Raw genomic sequence first — 17,801 nt, 5'->3', positions numbered from 1 at the left:
AAATGAGACCTACTTGATCTTAGAGGTAACTGATCATAGTATTCCCAAACCGGTACAAGCGTGCGGTCACCCATGGTGGAAAGTGCTGGGAAATGTCTAAGTGATGCAGCAATATACACGAGATATGAATTCATGTAGAAGGTGAAAGTAGTAGGGATGACCGCAAGTTGTTCACACAAAGCATCACTAATGATCTCACCCCAATAGATGTGCTGAGACTGCATTATTAACATAATAATTTGGTACATCCAAGGTTCAAAAACAATGGAATGCTTCAATCCCATCATACGGCTCAGAAGAGTAATAGGATCACTGATCTCATTCTTGAAATCAGATCGATATAACTTTGCCCATCTGGTAAGCGCAGTGCGAGGTTCATGAATCCATTTATTGATATGACGCTTACAGTCTTTCTCCCTTTTGGCAAAGTATTCAGCTGCACTTTTCTTGGAGATCTCTATATAGATGGTTTCAGAAGGTATTTTGAAAACCCTCTCTATAGCTTCTGCATCCAGACGAATTATCACTTCTCCATCATCATTTTTAATAACTCGTGTCTCTTTATCAAAATTATGGGCACATGCTAGAACAAATTCCGATTCTAGGGCAGCAACTAGAAAGGATGCGACATGATGGATATGGCTGTCCAACAACCGTTGCATATCCCCCTCGTTCCGATCTTCAATCCTTTGTATGAATTCGGACATGTCAACATGCCCTATCTCAGTATCCTTGATATGATCAAGGGAGGAGGAAACCTGTGACTGAGGGACTTCATTTTGGTATTTGTCATACCTGTATTTCATCTTTTTTGGAGTGGGAGATGATGGTACATCTGTCATCTGAAAACAACTGGGAATGCTGCAATGTAGATCCAAGAGTATCAAGGCAATATCAAAGTCAGTATCTTTAGACATTTTTACTCGTCCAAATAGGAAAGTTCAACTTTCGTACTTTGGATTTGTGAGAGGAAATATAAGACGTGGAAAGATAAGCTTTTGACTTATGTCGGGTTTTGAAACATGTTTTGCAAGTACACAAGAGGGAAGTACAAACGTGCAATCGGGTTTCAAAATTCCGAATGCAATTATACTTGCAAAACACGAAGCATGAATAAATGGAAGGAGAATGAATTTTCAGTTTGGAAGTTGGGAAGAACACATTTGCAATCGGTTTTCTAAATCCAAATGCAAATTTACTTACAATCTGAAAATCGAAGGAATGGATGAAAAAAAATGGTATTTAGGCAAGTAGGAAATGATGGAGATGATAAGTACGGAAGAAGGAATTGGAAATGGATAGGTAAAAATGAATTTCAAGAAGATCACTAGGAACTTTGCCATGCAAAAATGGGAAGAACTTTCAACTTGCAATCCAGATTTCAAAACCCGAAATTGGAAGAACTTGATTTTTTCGTCATTGAAACTTGATTTTTGGACTAAAGAAGGTTAAGTCTTTGTCCAAAAAGGGAAGAACACATCTCGAGGTAGAACTTTTCACACTTGCAAATTTCTTTGTAAATTGGGAAGAGCACATGTTTCTTATTTTGAAACTTGATTTTTTGGACCAAAGAAGGTTAAGTCTTTGTTCAAAAAGGGGAAGAACACAAATTTTCCTCTTACTTGCAATCAGGTTTCTAAAACCCGAATGCAAGTAAAGGAGAATTACAAAGGGGAAGAACAACTTTACTTTACAAATTTCTTTGTAAAATGGGGAATTTCCTCTCATAAACCCATTATGAACATGAACAAAACTAAAACTAAACAAGAGAATGCAAGAAAAGAAATAAGAAAGAAATACAAAAATAAAAATTACCTTGCAAGGTTGAGAAGAAATCCAAACTTGGAGAATCAACCCAACATGGAAGATGAAACCCTTTAAATAGAAATTAAACAATGGAAAAGACTTAGCCACGCATTGTGACAAAAATAAAACTGATTTGCTATTAAAATGCCACGTAAAAACGCCAAGGAAGTAGTTCGAAACTGATTTCATTCATCATTAAATACAAGACAAAGCAAAAACAATTTAGGATTGAAAGCATACCTCATAGGTAAAGAATGTTGCATTTTTAGCAAAAAACGTGACTGTTTTTGGGGCCTTTTTTGCAAATCCGAAACCAAAAATGCGCATAAAATGGTTTGATAAATGCTTAGAATCCAACGCATTTATGGTTGAGTCAAAAATGCCTTAGGAATAGATGGATTGAAACCCCCAAACCATGGCAAATCGCATAAATGCATGATTAAAAAAAAACGCTTTGAAGAAGACAAATGGCGAAAAAATGGTTTAATGAATGCATGGAAAATGGGTTTGAATCCTTCAAAGTTGCAGCAAATCCACACTTGGAAGGAATCCCTACATTTCCTCCAAAAAATTCGAACCCAAATCAGCTTGCAATGGCATGGAAGAATTTCGGGTTTTGGAAACAAACCAACAAGTTTTACAAAATGTTTATATTTTTGCCTCTAAGGCAAATTTCGGGTTTTAGAAAAGAAATTACAAGTTAAATTACTTGTAATAGGGAAATAGAATTCCCTTTACAAGTGATTTCACTTAAAACATGTAAAGGGGGTTTAAAATCCCATTTACAAGTTTTATTTTAACTTAAAGTCAAACTATTGGTGATGGGGGTTTTAAAACCCTGATTACAAGTTTTATAAAAAGTTGCAGTTGGAGAAAAATTCCCCTGCAGGCCTAAAAAGCTTCAAGGGGGTTTTGAAAAACAAATTACCAGTTATTGGTAATCATCGAAAAATTCTCCTACATTGAAGCAAAAACATAGCAAACGGACTCGAAACGCGACGAAATTCAAAACTTAGCTTGGGTATGGATCAACGATCGATCCAGTGCAAGGATGGTGCAAATTTCTACCTCGGGAAGCGTGCCATAGAGTAAATTTTTTCATTTTTTAACAAAAATTTCTATGTGATAGTTCAATTTTTGAAATAAAAAATTGAGGACAATAATCCTACTTTTGTCTCACCTATCACCATTGATTGCGGGTTTCCTTTCGACTATGAGGCGACAAGGAATACACATTTAGAGGTTGGAAAGTGGATTGAAGATATTTCAGAGCAAGTAGATGATTTGCTAGCTCAATTTGTCTAGGCATTTAACAAGACACCAATGCTCATATTCAGGATACAGTATTTGGAGGGAGTTTGGGATGATTTCCAACCTATGCAGGAGAAGACAATTCCTTGTTTTAGAGTGCTGAAGCGAATCCCGATGCCTACGTTGATCCAGGAGGGAGTTGTGCAAGTAGGTGATGTTTATGATTTTTAAGGATGGTACTGTTCTTTGGCTATGCAGAAGTCCGCTTATGATCATGCAAGACAGGACTCCACAGTGATGGAAGGATCGATCCAAGAGATTCAATCCAAGATCCTTACATCTATTGATGAATTATTGGGGATGGATGTTCATGCGTCGAATAGTTTACACTTAGAAGAATTGAAAGAAAAGATGAAGTTCGTTTACTTCAATTAGTTAGAATCTTTGAAGAAGAGTTAGATAGATGATTTGGTTTCTCTTGTGGTTCACATCCACAATTTACAGAAGCTTATGCCGGATTGGGAAGTGTCTTTGATGCTTGCTCATATGCCTTGGATGTGATTGATGCACAATAGGAAGCTTTACACAACATTACCACGGAGGAACTCAACTCAGTCTTAGCCAGATTCTTGGAGTATGCAGCTAGAGAGAGGGATGCAGGTCAAAATCTTCTAGAAGATTCCTTGCTTGATGACTAGGCATCATCCTATTGGACCTCTTTTTTTTTTGCAAACCCTAATGAGGGTTATTTTAGGGCAGTGTTGGCAAGATCTTCGTCCTTGATTCTAAATGAACTCTGGCCATTCATTTCATTTGAGACTATATAAACCCATTTGCCTCTCATTTGTAAGAGAGATTTTTGACAATTGTTGTCTATATGCTACAAATTTGAATACAAATCATTGAAGTTTGGTGGTTTTTGTTTAGATCTTGTATGCATTTGTGGTTCTCATTGCCTCCAAAATTTAGATTAGAATTTGTTTCAAGTATATTAGATTGCATGAAAGAAGTGTTGAATGCATTTGAATGAGATTCGTATAATCCATACCACTAGCTTCTTGGTGATTGTAAGTTCGCCTTTTGTGGTCAATTGGAAATTGAAATTGAAGTTAACTTCAATTGTTGCACGTCCATTGGTATGCATTGCCTTGATGGTATTGATGTTGATGGTGATAATTTGAACATCTATAACTTTACCTTAGATGATTGCACTAAGCATGTGTTTAATTGTTCCTTGATGGTGAAACCTTGCCTAGGTGATTCTCACTAAGTCATTCATTATGTCTTGCATTAGAACTTCTAAACCCTCATTCCTACTGCATTTTATTTGAAAATTCTTGTTAGATTAGATCAAGAGCTATAATTGCAAAATCATTTGAAGTCATTGGCAACCCATCTTCATTCATGATAAGCTTAACAAAACCGAACAATTACGTAAGTCCTCGAGTGATAATAGCAAATGACATCAACCATTGAGTTACCCACATGTCAAGAACTGACCGTAGAAATCTTGGAATCGTCTTAGTTGATCAAATATTTAGCTCTGAGGTGATTTTGTTCAAGAGGGGGTAAAATACTTAGGTATTTTATTCTATGTTTGATTGTGCCTAAAACAAACATCAACAAGACTATATGTCCCAAATGATATGATTTCTAATTTCATTTAGTGGGGCTGTCTTCACAAGATCACATAACCCCTATAGATTGTGGAATTCTTATAAATATATTATGTGAAATATTATCTTATAATGATTTTTGAATAAAGTAAAGCAAGTCCATGTTACTCAAAATGAGGCCGCATCACACCATTTTCAATCAATCATTAATAGTATATACCATTGATGATGAATCATCCTTAGTTTTAATGGTCTAGTTAATATTTCTACATTGCATAACACAAGAAGCTTCTTAAGGCATCAAAAGAAGGAATCAACAATAACAACAATGATGCCTCTTATTTATCCACAAAAGAGTACCAAGCCTTGAATGATGATGATGCTTCTTAATTGCCTGCTTACTAGTACTAGGAGCAAGCATTGAATAACAATGTTCATAATTGGTAATCAAAGTCTACATAATGCTTCCACAACACTAAACACCATGGTTTGTCTATCCAAATAGAAAGTGCTTTTATTGCCTTTTCTGGATATGTGATTAGTTTACCAAGGTAACCCAAAATCCGTATACAATGATTTGATGTGATTGAAACATTAAAGATCAAACAGAGTAATTTTAAGAATTCCAATAGCAAGAGATTTGTAAATACTTGTGTGTGCTATAATTTCAGGCAACAATGCTCAAGTTAACATTGTTATCGAATGCATAAATTATCAATTCATGTTAATTTTTAGCTTAAAGAATCACTAGCAAAATCTTCCCACATTCAATAGAGACTTCTTATGGTTTTGCAAGCTTTTCACCCTACAAATTTGTTTTAACCATAGAGCTTGAGAATTGATTAGTTATCTCCATAACATGGGCCTTAAGTTCAACCCTCAAATATAGTTTTAATTTAATAGAACTAACACAAAGATCTCATAAGCTCAAGCTAGAGTTCGTCAGTTTGTACTGATAAATAATTGATATGCAATACCGCAAACCTCCTCAACATGGGCCTTAAGTTCAACCCTCAATTATAGTTTTAACTTTATAGAACTAACAAAAAGATCTCATAAGATCAAGCTAGAGTCCGTCAGTTTGCACTTGTAAATAATCAATATGTAATGTCCCAAACCTCCTAGGGTCGACTTAGTGCCTCATTTACAAAAAGTATTTTTAATCACTCCTATTTATATTAAATTCTAGAATAAATATATTAAACGAAACTTTAATTTAAAACACTGGCACCTATTTTGGGCCCTTGGTGCCGACCCTTGCAAGAGGATACATATTTCTGCTCTAGGCACCATTTTCGGTATACAGAAAAAAGGAAGGAAATTTATGTTCGCTGCTATTACTGATCTACTATTTGTTGGCAAGAAACACTGTTCCGGTAATGTTTGATGCATGGAAATTGCTTAGGGGTTGTCATTGATGGCAACTCAGTCTAGTTATTCTATCCGATTCATGTAGATTTGATCTACCAGAAGTCATATTGTTTTAAGGCATGAGTCTGGAAGGTGGAACACAGTAACCGAGAGAATGTGAGCACAATATGTAGATTCATTAAGCACAACTCATTCCCGGTCATATAGTTTTGGTTGCGGTGATGGGAGTAGTTGATTGGATGATTGAGGCAACTTACTTTGCAATTCCAGCCTCCGGTGTCGATTCTAGTGCAAGATTCAAGGTCAGGTATTCGGTGATTCCGAAAGAACAGTGCTAATGTATTGATCAGCTGGGTATCGTGTGATCTAGAATGCTTGAGTTGTTTTCCGTGATTGGTGTTGTGTTCGAGGTAATTGTGCCATTGCGTGTGAAGCTTGTCATCATCTATTTTGGGTCCGCATATGCATTTGTGAACGGATTGAGCCGACATGTTACTACACGTTTCATATTTTGCAATTTTGTGAAGCCGACTTGGTTGAGATCTATTTTGTTGATGCGAATATATAATGCCGATCCAGATGATCATTTTATGTGCGTATTGTTGAATGTATAATGTGTGAATATTGAAGTATGAAGTGGGAAGAGCATCAGAATGCAGATTTGGTGCTCCGGTAAATGATTGTGCAGTTGAACAGGGCAGAAAGACAAAGTACTATCAGACAATCATATTGTGCTTAATCGGAACTAATCGTTGGCATTCGTAGATGCTACATTACAGTTCTGACATTGTAATATCACTTTTATTTCACTTGTAGGACAATGAGTCCTCCGGGGTTGTTACCCTTCATTGTAATTGAGCAGTGAGCTTTAGACAGTGTGCCTGAATGCAAGTGCATTCCACTTTATGTAATATTATCATACTTCTGGCCATAGTATAATAATATTGTGGGTTCAAATCCCATTGTGGTTTTTCACCCTTCTGGGTTTCCATGTAAAAATTCCGGTGTTATGGTTGTTTGGTTGTTTGCTTTGAGTTTCCGCATTTTACTTTCTTTCTTATGCATTCGATGGTTTAAGAATCAGTTTAATAAGATTGAAAATTGCAGAGGGCCAGCGAGCAAACTATATTGAAGGAGGAAGACATGGTAAAGCAGTATGCTAAACTGGTATCCACTCCTTCGAAGCAGACCAAGGCTAAATAGAGTAAGTCTGCGCCTACCTCTGTTGTGCAAAAGGCAATCCCTCCACCTAAGCCGCAATCATCATAAACCGGTGGAGTTGAGAAAAGGAAGAAGCAGAAGACCCAAAGAGAATATGTTGCAGTCACTGCAGAGAAGGAAACAAAATTTGATGAGGCAGTGCAGAAAGTGAAGAAGACCGCCACATATGCCAAGGTAGTCAGGAAGTCCCCATCCGGTGAAGCTCAGCTTGCAAAGAAGCCTAAGACTCAAGGTGAGCCATTTGGTAGAGTCAAATCAAGTAAGAAGCAGAAATCAGAACTTGATGAAGCTCTTAAATCAGGTAAGTTTTAAGGTTCTTATACTATTGTGCCCCCGAAATCCTTGGATGAGATTATTAATGAAATTATAAAGGAAGGAAATCTGAAGAATTTATCTGTATTTGACAAAGGGAAGCAGATTGCTATAGATGAAGAAGCCTTTTCCCATGGACCGATTGATTTGAGCACTCTATCTCGCATTCAAGCATTGAAGTTAGCCACCCTTGCCTAAATCAAAGCAAGTGAGGACTTATTAAAGTCTCAATCAGAAGACAAGGAGGTTATATCTTTGGCAACCAATGTTTTAGTGAAAAATTTGCCTTCCTATAAGCAGGATTCTGGTGACACACACTCCGGTAAGCTAAAGGGTATGTTACATGCAGTTGAAACTCATTTTGAGTCTTTAGAAAAAGCGACAGATGAAGCAGTTTTGAAAAGGTTTAATGAAATGATAATGAAATCAATTTTGAAAGCGGTTGAGGGTGATAGGGTCAGTTTGAAGCCTGCTGTGAAGAGTATTGAAGATGCTTTAGATGAAGGTGGTCATATTTTCAAGTCATGTCTTAATTTACCAAAGTTTACCTTAGACATTGATAAAAAGATTAAGGATTATGAAGGGCAGTTGGCCGGCATTTCACAATCTTTTGCCCCTCATTTAGTTTTTCCCAATACTCTTGAAGCTCAAATCATGGATTTAATTGATAAAATCAAGAGCTTGAATACAGAGAAGGAGCGGATAATAAGCAGAGTGGGTGAATTGGGGAGTCTTATCACTCCCCGGTTAGACACTTTGCTCAACAGCCAGCAGGATGTAGTAAGTGCTTTGGGTAAACTAATACCCTCAGATCTTAGAGGCATAGAAATGCATGCTTACATGTTTAGCGCTTTGATTAATGTTTTGGATTGTTTTCTAAAAGGATGGAATACGTATCTAAAGTCCTTAAAGATAACCTATGCTGACATCTTCAAATTCATGTAAATCACTCTATATATTCTTTTGTACATAAGTTTTGGAAGATTCCTACCTTTTCCATTGATGTCAAAGGGGGAGAGAGCAGTGAAAAATGGTGTATATTCTCAGGGGGAGCTAGTTGAGTATGCAAATTTTTTTTGGATTGATTGTAGTTTTTGAGTTTTGGTCACTTGTCATTTTTCACAGTGTTGCCATCAATGCCAAAGGGGGAGATTGTTGGCAAGAGGCACTGTTCCGGTAATGTTTGATGCATGGAGATTACTTAGGGTTTGTCATTGATGGCAACTCAGTCTAGTTATTTTATCTAGTTCATGTAGATTTGATCTACTAGAAGTCATATTGTCTTAAGGCACGAGTTTGGAAGGTGGAACTCAGTATCCGACAGAATGTGAGCATAGTATGCAGATTCATTAAGCACAACTCATTCCCGGTCGTATAGTTTTGGTTGCGGTGATGGGAGTAGTTGATTGGAAGATTGAGGTAGCTTACTTTAGAATTCCAGCCTCCAAAGTCGATTCTAGTGCAAGATTCAAGGTCTGGTATCCGATGATTCTAGAAGAACAAAACTAATGTATTGATTAGTTAGGTGTCGTGTGATCCAGAATCCTTGAGTTGTTTTCCGTGATTGATGTTGTGTTAGAGGTAATTGTGCCATTGCGTACGAAGCTTGTCATCATCTATTTTGGGTCTGTATATGAATTTGTGGATGGATTGAGCCGACATGTTACTACATGTTTCATATTTTGTAGTTTTGTGAAGCAGGCTTGGTTGAGATCTATTTTGTTGATGCGAATATATAATGCCGATCCAAATGATCATTTTATGTGTGTATTGTTAAATGTATAATGTGCGAATATTGAAGTTTGAAGTGCGAAGAGCATCAAGATGCAGATTTGGTGCTCTGGTATATGACTGTGTAGCTGAACATGGCAGAAAGACAGAGTACTATTAGATAGTTATATTGTGCTTAACCGGAAGTGACCTTTGGCATTTGTAGATGCTACATTACAGTTCAAACGTTGTAATCTCTCGTTTATTTCACTTCTGGACAGTGAGTCCTCCAGGGTTGTTAACCTTCATTGTAATTGAGTAGTGAGCTCTAGGCAGTGTGCCTGAATGTGTAATGTCCCCTTCTCAAGTGTAATGTTTCAGTTGATCGATGGCCTATTCCGGAGACCCGTAGGCTACTCAATGGGTGAAATTAGGGTTTCCAATTTTGGAGTTTGTTGTTGCTTGTGAATTAGAGTTTGGATCGCGGATTCTTTCTGGGTTTTCAAAGGGCTTCGCAGTGGTATGTCCGGCTTTGCGTTCCGAGCACTTTTTGGAATTTAGTATTTTTAGTAAATTCTATTTCTGGCAGTGGTCCTGATTATTTCGACACAGTTGGTTCTCTTCTTCAGTTGGTTCAATTGGCTTCATCACTTTTGGCCTTGGGATGTTTTTGGAGAGATAAGTTCATTTCATTTAAATAATGTTATGTTTTAATGTTATATTTTAAAGTTGACCCCTTGGCCTAGCTTCATCACTTCAAGTTGTTTTAAAAGGTGGTCTTCAAGGGTGGACGTATCATGGAAGGGATTTAATATTTCCTAAGGTCTAAAACCTTGCTTATGAAAAGGGGTGCCAACTTTATAAAGAGAAGTGAATTAAAATAAAGGTTAATTAAGCTTTTAAAAGTGGTGCCATCTCTTGGAGGAAAATTCAAATGTGAAATTAGGGCGCACTTTCTAGAAGCCTCTAGAGATCCCTTGTTAAGCTAATAAAGGGAGGTCTCTTCCCTTCATTTGGGCATCTTATGTCTATTGTAATGTTACTCTGCTGGAATGGTATTGGGGTTGCTTGGAGGAATGAATGCCTCCTAGCTTTGGCATTGCTTCTTGCTTGAAAGATAGCAACTAATGGTGATTTAGTGTAGTTGTGAGAGTTTGTAGTGGGGATTGCATTGTAGCTTGAGTTGTGCTTGAAGTTCAGTTATTTGCATTTCATTTCATTTTCGGGAGTCGCGGTTAGCAGGGCAGATTTGTAGTTTCACTCATATATTTCAAAATAAAAACATATTCATTCTGGGTATTGCATATTTCCTCTTGTTTTGGCTGGGCGCTCCGTTGTGCAAATTTGCAGATTCTAATATGAAGTGTTTTATTTTATAGAGAAGAATCGCCATTCTTGCCTGGCGTCACTGTTGGGAATTGCCTTGGGGTTCGTGATAAATAATCTGTTGGGTTAATGTTTGATTTCTTGGTATTTTTTGGGTCGCCTCCTTCATAGGAAGCCATTGCTTTTGGTTTTGGGTCATTCGGACTAGTATTGAGAGAGTAATGAGCATTTTAGTGATTCCATGTGTTGCTGATTAAGCATTTCACGTGCAGGTCTGTCATAAATCAGAATATTAGGATTGATACTTGAGTAGAATTTCTTGGACTTATCGTTTTTGTTAAGCCCGGGAGAGCCTTCTATATTGTTATAGCATTGTATGGTCTTAGTCCTATGATCTTGGCAAGCATTTACTATCATATTGTAACCTTAACAGTAGTACTGGCAACATTTCTTCTCATTTTCATTTCACGCTTGTTATTTACATTTAATTCCATTTCTAAGTTCTTAGCATCTCCGCCATATGGTAGTGTTGACGTGTATTTTGTACACAATCATACACAGAATAAAATACCCAAAGGCATCTTATCCTCTCTTGAATAAAGTCGCTAATTGCTGAAGATATCGCAAGAAGGATCAGTTAGGATGACTCCAATGTTCTTTTTAGTAGGGTCTCTACGTGTGGATAAGCACCAGTGGTCGTTGTGATTGCTGTGTCATCAAGGGGCCTTACGTCGCCGAAGATTTTTCCTAAACTAAACAAACTTTCAAAAAATGCCAAAAGAGTAGGGTTTGCGAGAGGTCTAATCTAATCTAACCTTAAGAATGACTTAATGTGGACAAGGCTTGGTGAGATTCTACCAACTTCAATATTGCCATAAATTAACAACTCAATTGAAATTGATGCGATCTTCTAAGGTAATAAATGATTTTTCAATACATCAAAGATCAAGGACACTACCACGAAGGTACATATCCAAGATACAACAACGATTGAAGGTTTAAGCGATTCAAGTATCTCCAGTCGACCACGCAAGGCGTTCCTACAATCAGCAAGAAGCTAGTGGTTTGGAAAGCGAATCCTGCCAAAGATCAAGTCCAACACTTTGTCCTTCGAATTAACACACTACTTTGATTGAGAATGATTCAAGAAAAATGAACAACCATGAAGATAACCAAGAGAATTGCAACAAAACACCATAACTTCAATATTTCATTGATCTCAAAGCCATCATGTACAACAATTGTTTGAATTCCTTTCTCAAAGCTCAATCTTGCTTTGCTAACTTCCAAATTTATCTTCAACGGATTCGTTGTGCCCCTTTTCACTTATCCTTGGCATGGTATTTGTTTCAACTTGGTGAGAAATTGGTCTAAGGAAGAAATCGCTCTGGTCCCTGACTGAGGGACAGGAGCGCCTAGGCAAATATGGGCCTCGCTTCGGTGTTTTACAATCTTCAAATTATCTTCAATGGGTTCGTCACACCCTCTTTACTTGCTTCAAACTTAATCTTCACTTGATCTTTGCCCAAATTTTGCCCTATAAGGAATTTCGCTCTGGTCCCTGGGAGAGGGACGGGAGCTAACATCAAATTTCGCCCTGGTCCCTGGCAGAGGGACAGGAGTGATTTTGCTTCTAAGTCTAATTTTCCTTATGATGACATTTCCAAGTTATATTCAACTGACAGGATGTACTTCCTTGGTTCTCCTCAAATCGCGAAATTGTTGAAATCTTGCAAGGACAAGGCAATGTTGGATTTTAAGCTCTGGTCCTTCAGTGAGGGACAGGAGCGATTTTTTCTCCTGGCACATTTCCATGTTCGCGAAATTCTTCAAATTATATTCAACGGAAAGAACATGCCTCCCTTTATCTCTTCCAATCCGAAAATCATCTTGATCCTACAAGGACAATAAAATTTTGAGAAACAAGCTCCGGTCCTTCAGTGAGGGATAGGAGCGATTTATCTTCCACAGGCCAAAATATCACGATTTCAAGGGTTTAATCACTTCACAAGGTACAATTAAGCTATTTCCAATGCTCGGGATCAAAAATCAAAATTTTCAAAATTTGGTCAAAATCATTCAATCAGACAAAATTCATCATTTCATCATCAACACTTAGGCAAAATTTGGATTTACAGTCAAAATTTTGACTGAACCTAGACCAACGTACTCAACTACCTGACGAATTCACCTTATTCAAAATTGCATCCTACGGGAGGAAGCTCAAAAAGTTCTCAAGATTGACTGGATTCTGGCCTGAAAACACTAAAACGGGAACCCTAAGGCTTGACCCTAGTCCAGACGACTGACATACTAAACCAAAACCCTAAAAAGCAGAGACAAAGGCGAGCACAAACGAGCAAAAAGAGGGGGTCCCCATTTTAATGGGGCGATGTGTGAAATGGTCACAACAGTAGTACTGGCAGCATTTCTTCTCATTTTCATTTCACGCTTCTTATTTACATTTAATTCTATTTCTAAGTTCTTAGCATCTCCGCCATATGGTAGCTCCATTCCCACCCTGGGTTTGAAAGCACATGCTTGGTGTCGAGTTTTCCTTTCAGCAGTTGTAATTGTAAAGATCCTCTGACCATATGTTAGTCCATCTTGGGCACATCCTTGGTTAGATTTGCTTTCAGTATGCACGAAGATCCTCTGACCATATGTTAGTCCATCTTGGGGACATTCTTGGTTAGAGTTATTCTCAGAATGCTTTAAGACCCTCTGACCATATGCTCACGCCTTGCCCAACCCGGGATCCTTGTGTACATTCTTGGTTAGAGTTGTTTTCCGCATCGTTTTGGTTTAAGTGCTAACCCTAACGAATGTGTGTTACATTACTCTTTATAATTGAAAAATTGAAAAAAATTGGTCTTGGATATTTGAGTGGTATCAGAGCCTCACATCCTGCCATCCTGTGAAACAAACCTTCTATGAGTGACAGAGAATGAAGATACTTAGCAAGGGAAGATAAGAAGGCTGCAAGTCAGTTTCAGTTTCAGTGGTATTAGGTTCCTGAAGGTCAGACAGCATCAGGGGTTTTGAGGGCTCCTTGGGAGTCTTCTCCGGAAATAGAAATGGGGGACAATGAAAGGCCAGTGGGTGGTACTGAGAGGTTTACAAGCAGTCGGGATGAAAGTGGAAAAGGAAGGGAAAGAACACCAAGTCCGGGAAGGAGGTTCGAGAGGAAGATGGATGCCTTATTGGATATGGTATCTCTCATGATGGGGAAAATGGGTCAAAGTTCTAATTCACAGAACAATCAAGGGCACACCGGAGAACATAGCGGCTCCAACTAGCATAGTGAACATGCTGCTCCGCATACCTCAAATAGAGCAAACATTTCTTCCAGGCCTTTTAAACCCACCTTCTTGGCACCAGTAAACCCTCAACCTGATCCGGGAGAAAATGCATCATTTGTGGAACAGTTGAGACTTGATCGTGCTGAGTATGAGTCTCTTCCTGATGAAATCAAGTTAGACATGTCTTACAATGATTTCGTGGACCTTAAAAGGAAGAATAAAGGACATGGGAGACATCGTGAACATAGGGAAGCAACAGTACAGAGGGATTTGCATCAAGCAATCAACAAGGTTATGCTTCCACATTTTGACAGGAGTGACAGTAGTTCAGCTAGAGCTTGGATAAAAAAGTTAGACAACTATCTAGCTCTTAGACCCATGACAAAAGAGGAGGCAATCAAGTTTGCTACGCTTCATTTAGATGGGGTAGCACACGAATGGTGGTACCATGGTCTAGTCACCTTGGGGCATCGGTCGATCACTACCTATGATGAGTTCACCAATAGGCTCACAGAGAGATTCGAGAAAAAGGATCCATAAGTGCATTTCATAGAATTGGCACAACTTAGACAACATGGCATAGTCGATGCTTACATAGCTGAATTTCAAAGGCTTTCAGTAATGGTCACGGGAATCACTGAGAGGCGGTTGGTGATCCTATTCAGTGAAGGGCTTATGGAACCACTCAAGGGTTGGATTAAAGCTTTCTATCCACCCTCTTTACAAGAGGCAATGAAAAAATTAACAAATATGAAGTGGGCTGCTCCTAAGGCAAAAATTCAATCCAAGCCATTATTTCACAAAAAGGATAAAGGAAAGGGACCTCAGCATAAGGAGTTCAAACATCATAACACTAATGCACAAGGTTGGATCTAGAGACACTTAACGAACTCCGAAGAAAGGAGTTATGTTTCCGGTGTAGAGAAAAATGGTCCCAAGATCATATTTGCCCAAAGGGAGTCAAAATTCATCAAATTGAATACTATTCAGCTGGAGAAAGCGATACTGATTCTTCAGACCAGCAATCAGATTGTGATGACAACAAAGTGGAAAGAGTTCCCGAAGAATCTGAAGGTGAAAAAGGAAGTGGGGGTACCCTGGCTGAACTTTTGAGCTTTCAAAAAAATGAATCCTTCAAGGTTCGAGGGATGATTAAGGGGCAGCAAATAGTTGCTTTGATTGATACTAGAGAAACGCATAACTTCATTGATGAAGTGGTGGTGGCAAAGAAAGGGCTGCAAACAGAAGATTTTGAAGGCTTCAAGGTTATGGTTGCTGATGGGTTTCACATTTCTTGCACCAAGAAGATCCCAAATATGTCTATTCAATTGGGCAACTACGAAGTCAAGGATGACTTCTACATAGTCAAGATTGGAGATACGGATGCCGTCCTAGGCATTCAATGGCTACGTTCACTTGGAGAGATCTCCCTAAATCTGCAAACCATGGAGCTCAAGTTTCAATCCGATGGGAAGAAGGTGGTGTTAAGAGGAATGTCTAACGGTGGACCTCGGATTGTGTCATTGAAGCGAATGGCAAAGTTGATTCAGCATGATCAAGTTGAGTGGGCTGCGGAATGTATGATTCTCCCAGCTAGTCTGGTTGAAACAAAGAGGGACTACCCTCATGATATCCAGTCCTTACTCAACAGGAAGAGTAAAGTGTTTGCTGATTTACCCCCAGGGCCACCTCCCGAACGAGGTTCAGAGCATGTCATAGAGCTCAAGGAAGGGGCTAAACCAGTTATCACAACTCCATAGCGGTACCCTAAGAAGCAAAAGGATGAGATTGAGAAAAACATTAAGGAACTCTTGGAGATGGGCTTCATTCGTCCAAGTAAGAGTCCTTTTGCTTCAGTAGTTGTTCTTGTGAAGAAGAAGGATGGTACCATTCGCATGTGTGTGGATTATCGTGCTTTGAATCAAAGCACCATCAAAAATCGATTCGCCATTCCAAGGATAGATGAGCTGCATGGAGCCAAGTTCTTCTCAAAGATTGATCTGAGGTTGGGCTACTACCAAATTCGGATGAGAGGGTTTGATGTTGAGAAGACAACATTTAGATCTCACTATGGTCACTTCGAGTTTTTAGTTATGCCATTTGGGTTGACTAATGCTCCTGTTACCTTCCAAACTTGTATGAACAGAGTCTTTCAGAAGCAGTTGAGGAACTTTGTGTTAATCTTTTTTGAAGACATTCTGATCTACAACAGGACATGGGAAGAACACCTCAAGCACGTAGAGGAAGTGCTTAGCATCCTTGAATCAGAAAGTCTGTTTACCAAAGAATCCAAATGTGAATTTGGAATGAAGGAGCTACTTTACCTTGGTCACATAATCAGTGCTGATGGAGTGAAGGTTGATCCCGAAAAGATCAAGGCAATAGTTGATTGGTCACCCCCAGAGAACTTGACTCATTTGAAAGGGTTCTTGGGTCTTTGTGGTTTTTACAGAACATTTGTGAAGGGCTATTCACAGAACGCTGCTCCTCTTACTGACCTCACGAAAAAGGGAGTTTTTGTTGGACAGAAAAGGCTCAAACTACTTTTTATAAATTTAAGAAGATCATGAGCTCTTATCCGGTTTTGGCAATTCCAGATTTCTCCAAGCCCTTCGAGCTACAGTGTGATGCATATGGAGAAGGTGTTGGGGCTGTTTTGATGCAAGACAAGCATCCCATTGTGTTTTAGAGCAGAAAATTAAGAGGTGTTGAAAGGACCTACTCCATCTATGACAAGGAAATGCTTGCAATCATGCATGCATTAGCTAAGTTCAGACAGTATTTGGTGGGGAGCAAATTTGTGGTCAAGACTAATCACAATAGTCTGAAGCACTTCATGCATCAGAAGGATTTGAACGAGAGACAACAAAAGTGGGTGAGTAAGCTTCAAGCTTATGATTTTGACATCGAGTATGTCAAAGGGAAAAACAATATTGTGGCTGATGCTCTATCTAGGAGACCTCATCTGCGTTCATTGTGTGAGCTCACTGCTGATTGGAAGGACGTGTTGCTCACTGATTATGCGAAAAATCAGTTGGCAATCAGCATCATTGAAGGTACTTTTCATGATGAAAGGTACAAGGTGGTTGACGGGCTGATACACTACAAGGGTAGAATCTTTGTGGTGGCTGATTCTAAGCTTAGAAAGAAGATTTTGATGACATTCCATGACATTCCACTTGCTGGTCATCAGGATTTCTTCAAGACATATAGGCAGATTCAGGAAAGATTTGCTTGGAAAGGGCTGAAAGGGAAAGTTCAACGTTACATCCAGGAATGTCCTACTTGTCAGATGAACAAGAATGAGCACACTCTACCTGCTGGTCTGCTGCAACCTCTTCCCATTCCCAACCAAAAATGGGAAAGCATATCAATGGACTTCATCACTGGGTTGCCAAAGGCCCAAGGCAAAGATTGTATCTATGTTGTAGTGGACAGATTGACAATCAAATTATTACCAGTTACGAGGTTTAGACTAACCATGCAAAGCAACTTGCAATCAACAAATCACCAATGGTATGAACCAAAGAATTTATAAAATATCTTCCAATATTACCATCATAACCAATGAAATTCAACTAAATTTGAGAAGTAGAAAGAAACCATGCAAAATGTAGAAACAAGGCACAAATATCCACCATATCTTCAATGAAACTTAAGTATTAATTTCAACATAGTCTTGGCAACAATATCTAGTCTCCTCTTTCTACTCTAATCTATTCTGCTTTACTACTTCCTAATTATCAACTCTCATGGACTTCTTATCTCTTACAAATGAAAAGGCCAAGCCTTTTATAGACTTTGAATTACAATTCAAGGGCTTAGATTGATTTGAAATCAATGGCCAAAGTTTAAATGAATAAAACCCTAATATGGGGTAGTTACA

This window comes from Cryptomeria japonica, chromosome 5 (assembly GCF_030272615.1).
Source record: "Cryptomeria japonica chromosome 5, Sugi_1.0, whole genome shotgun sequence".
Lineage (NCBI taxonomy): Eukaryota > Viridiplantae > Streptophyta > Pinopsida > Cupressales > Cupressaceae > Cryptomeria > Cryptomeria japonica.
Note: the sequence above shows the minus strand (reverse complement) of the source record.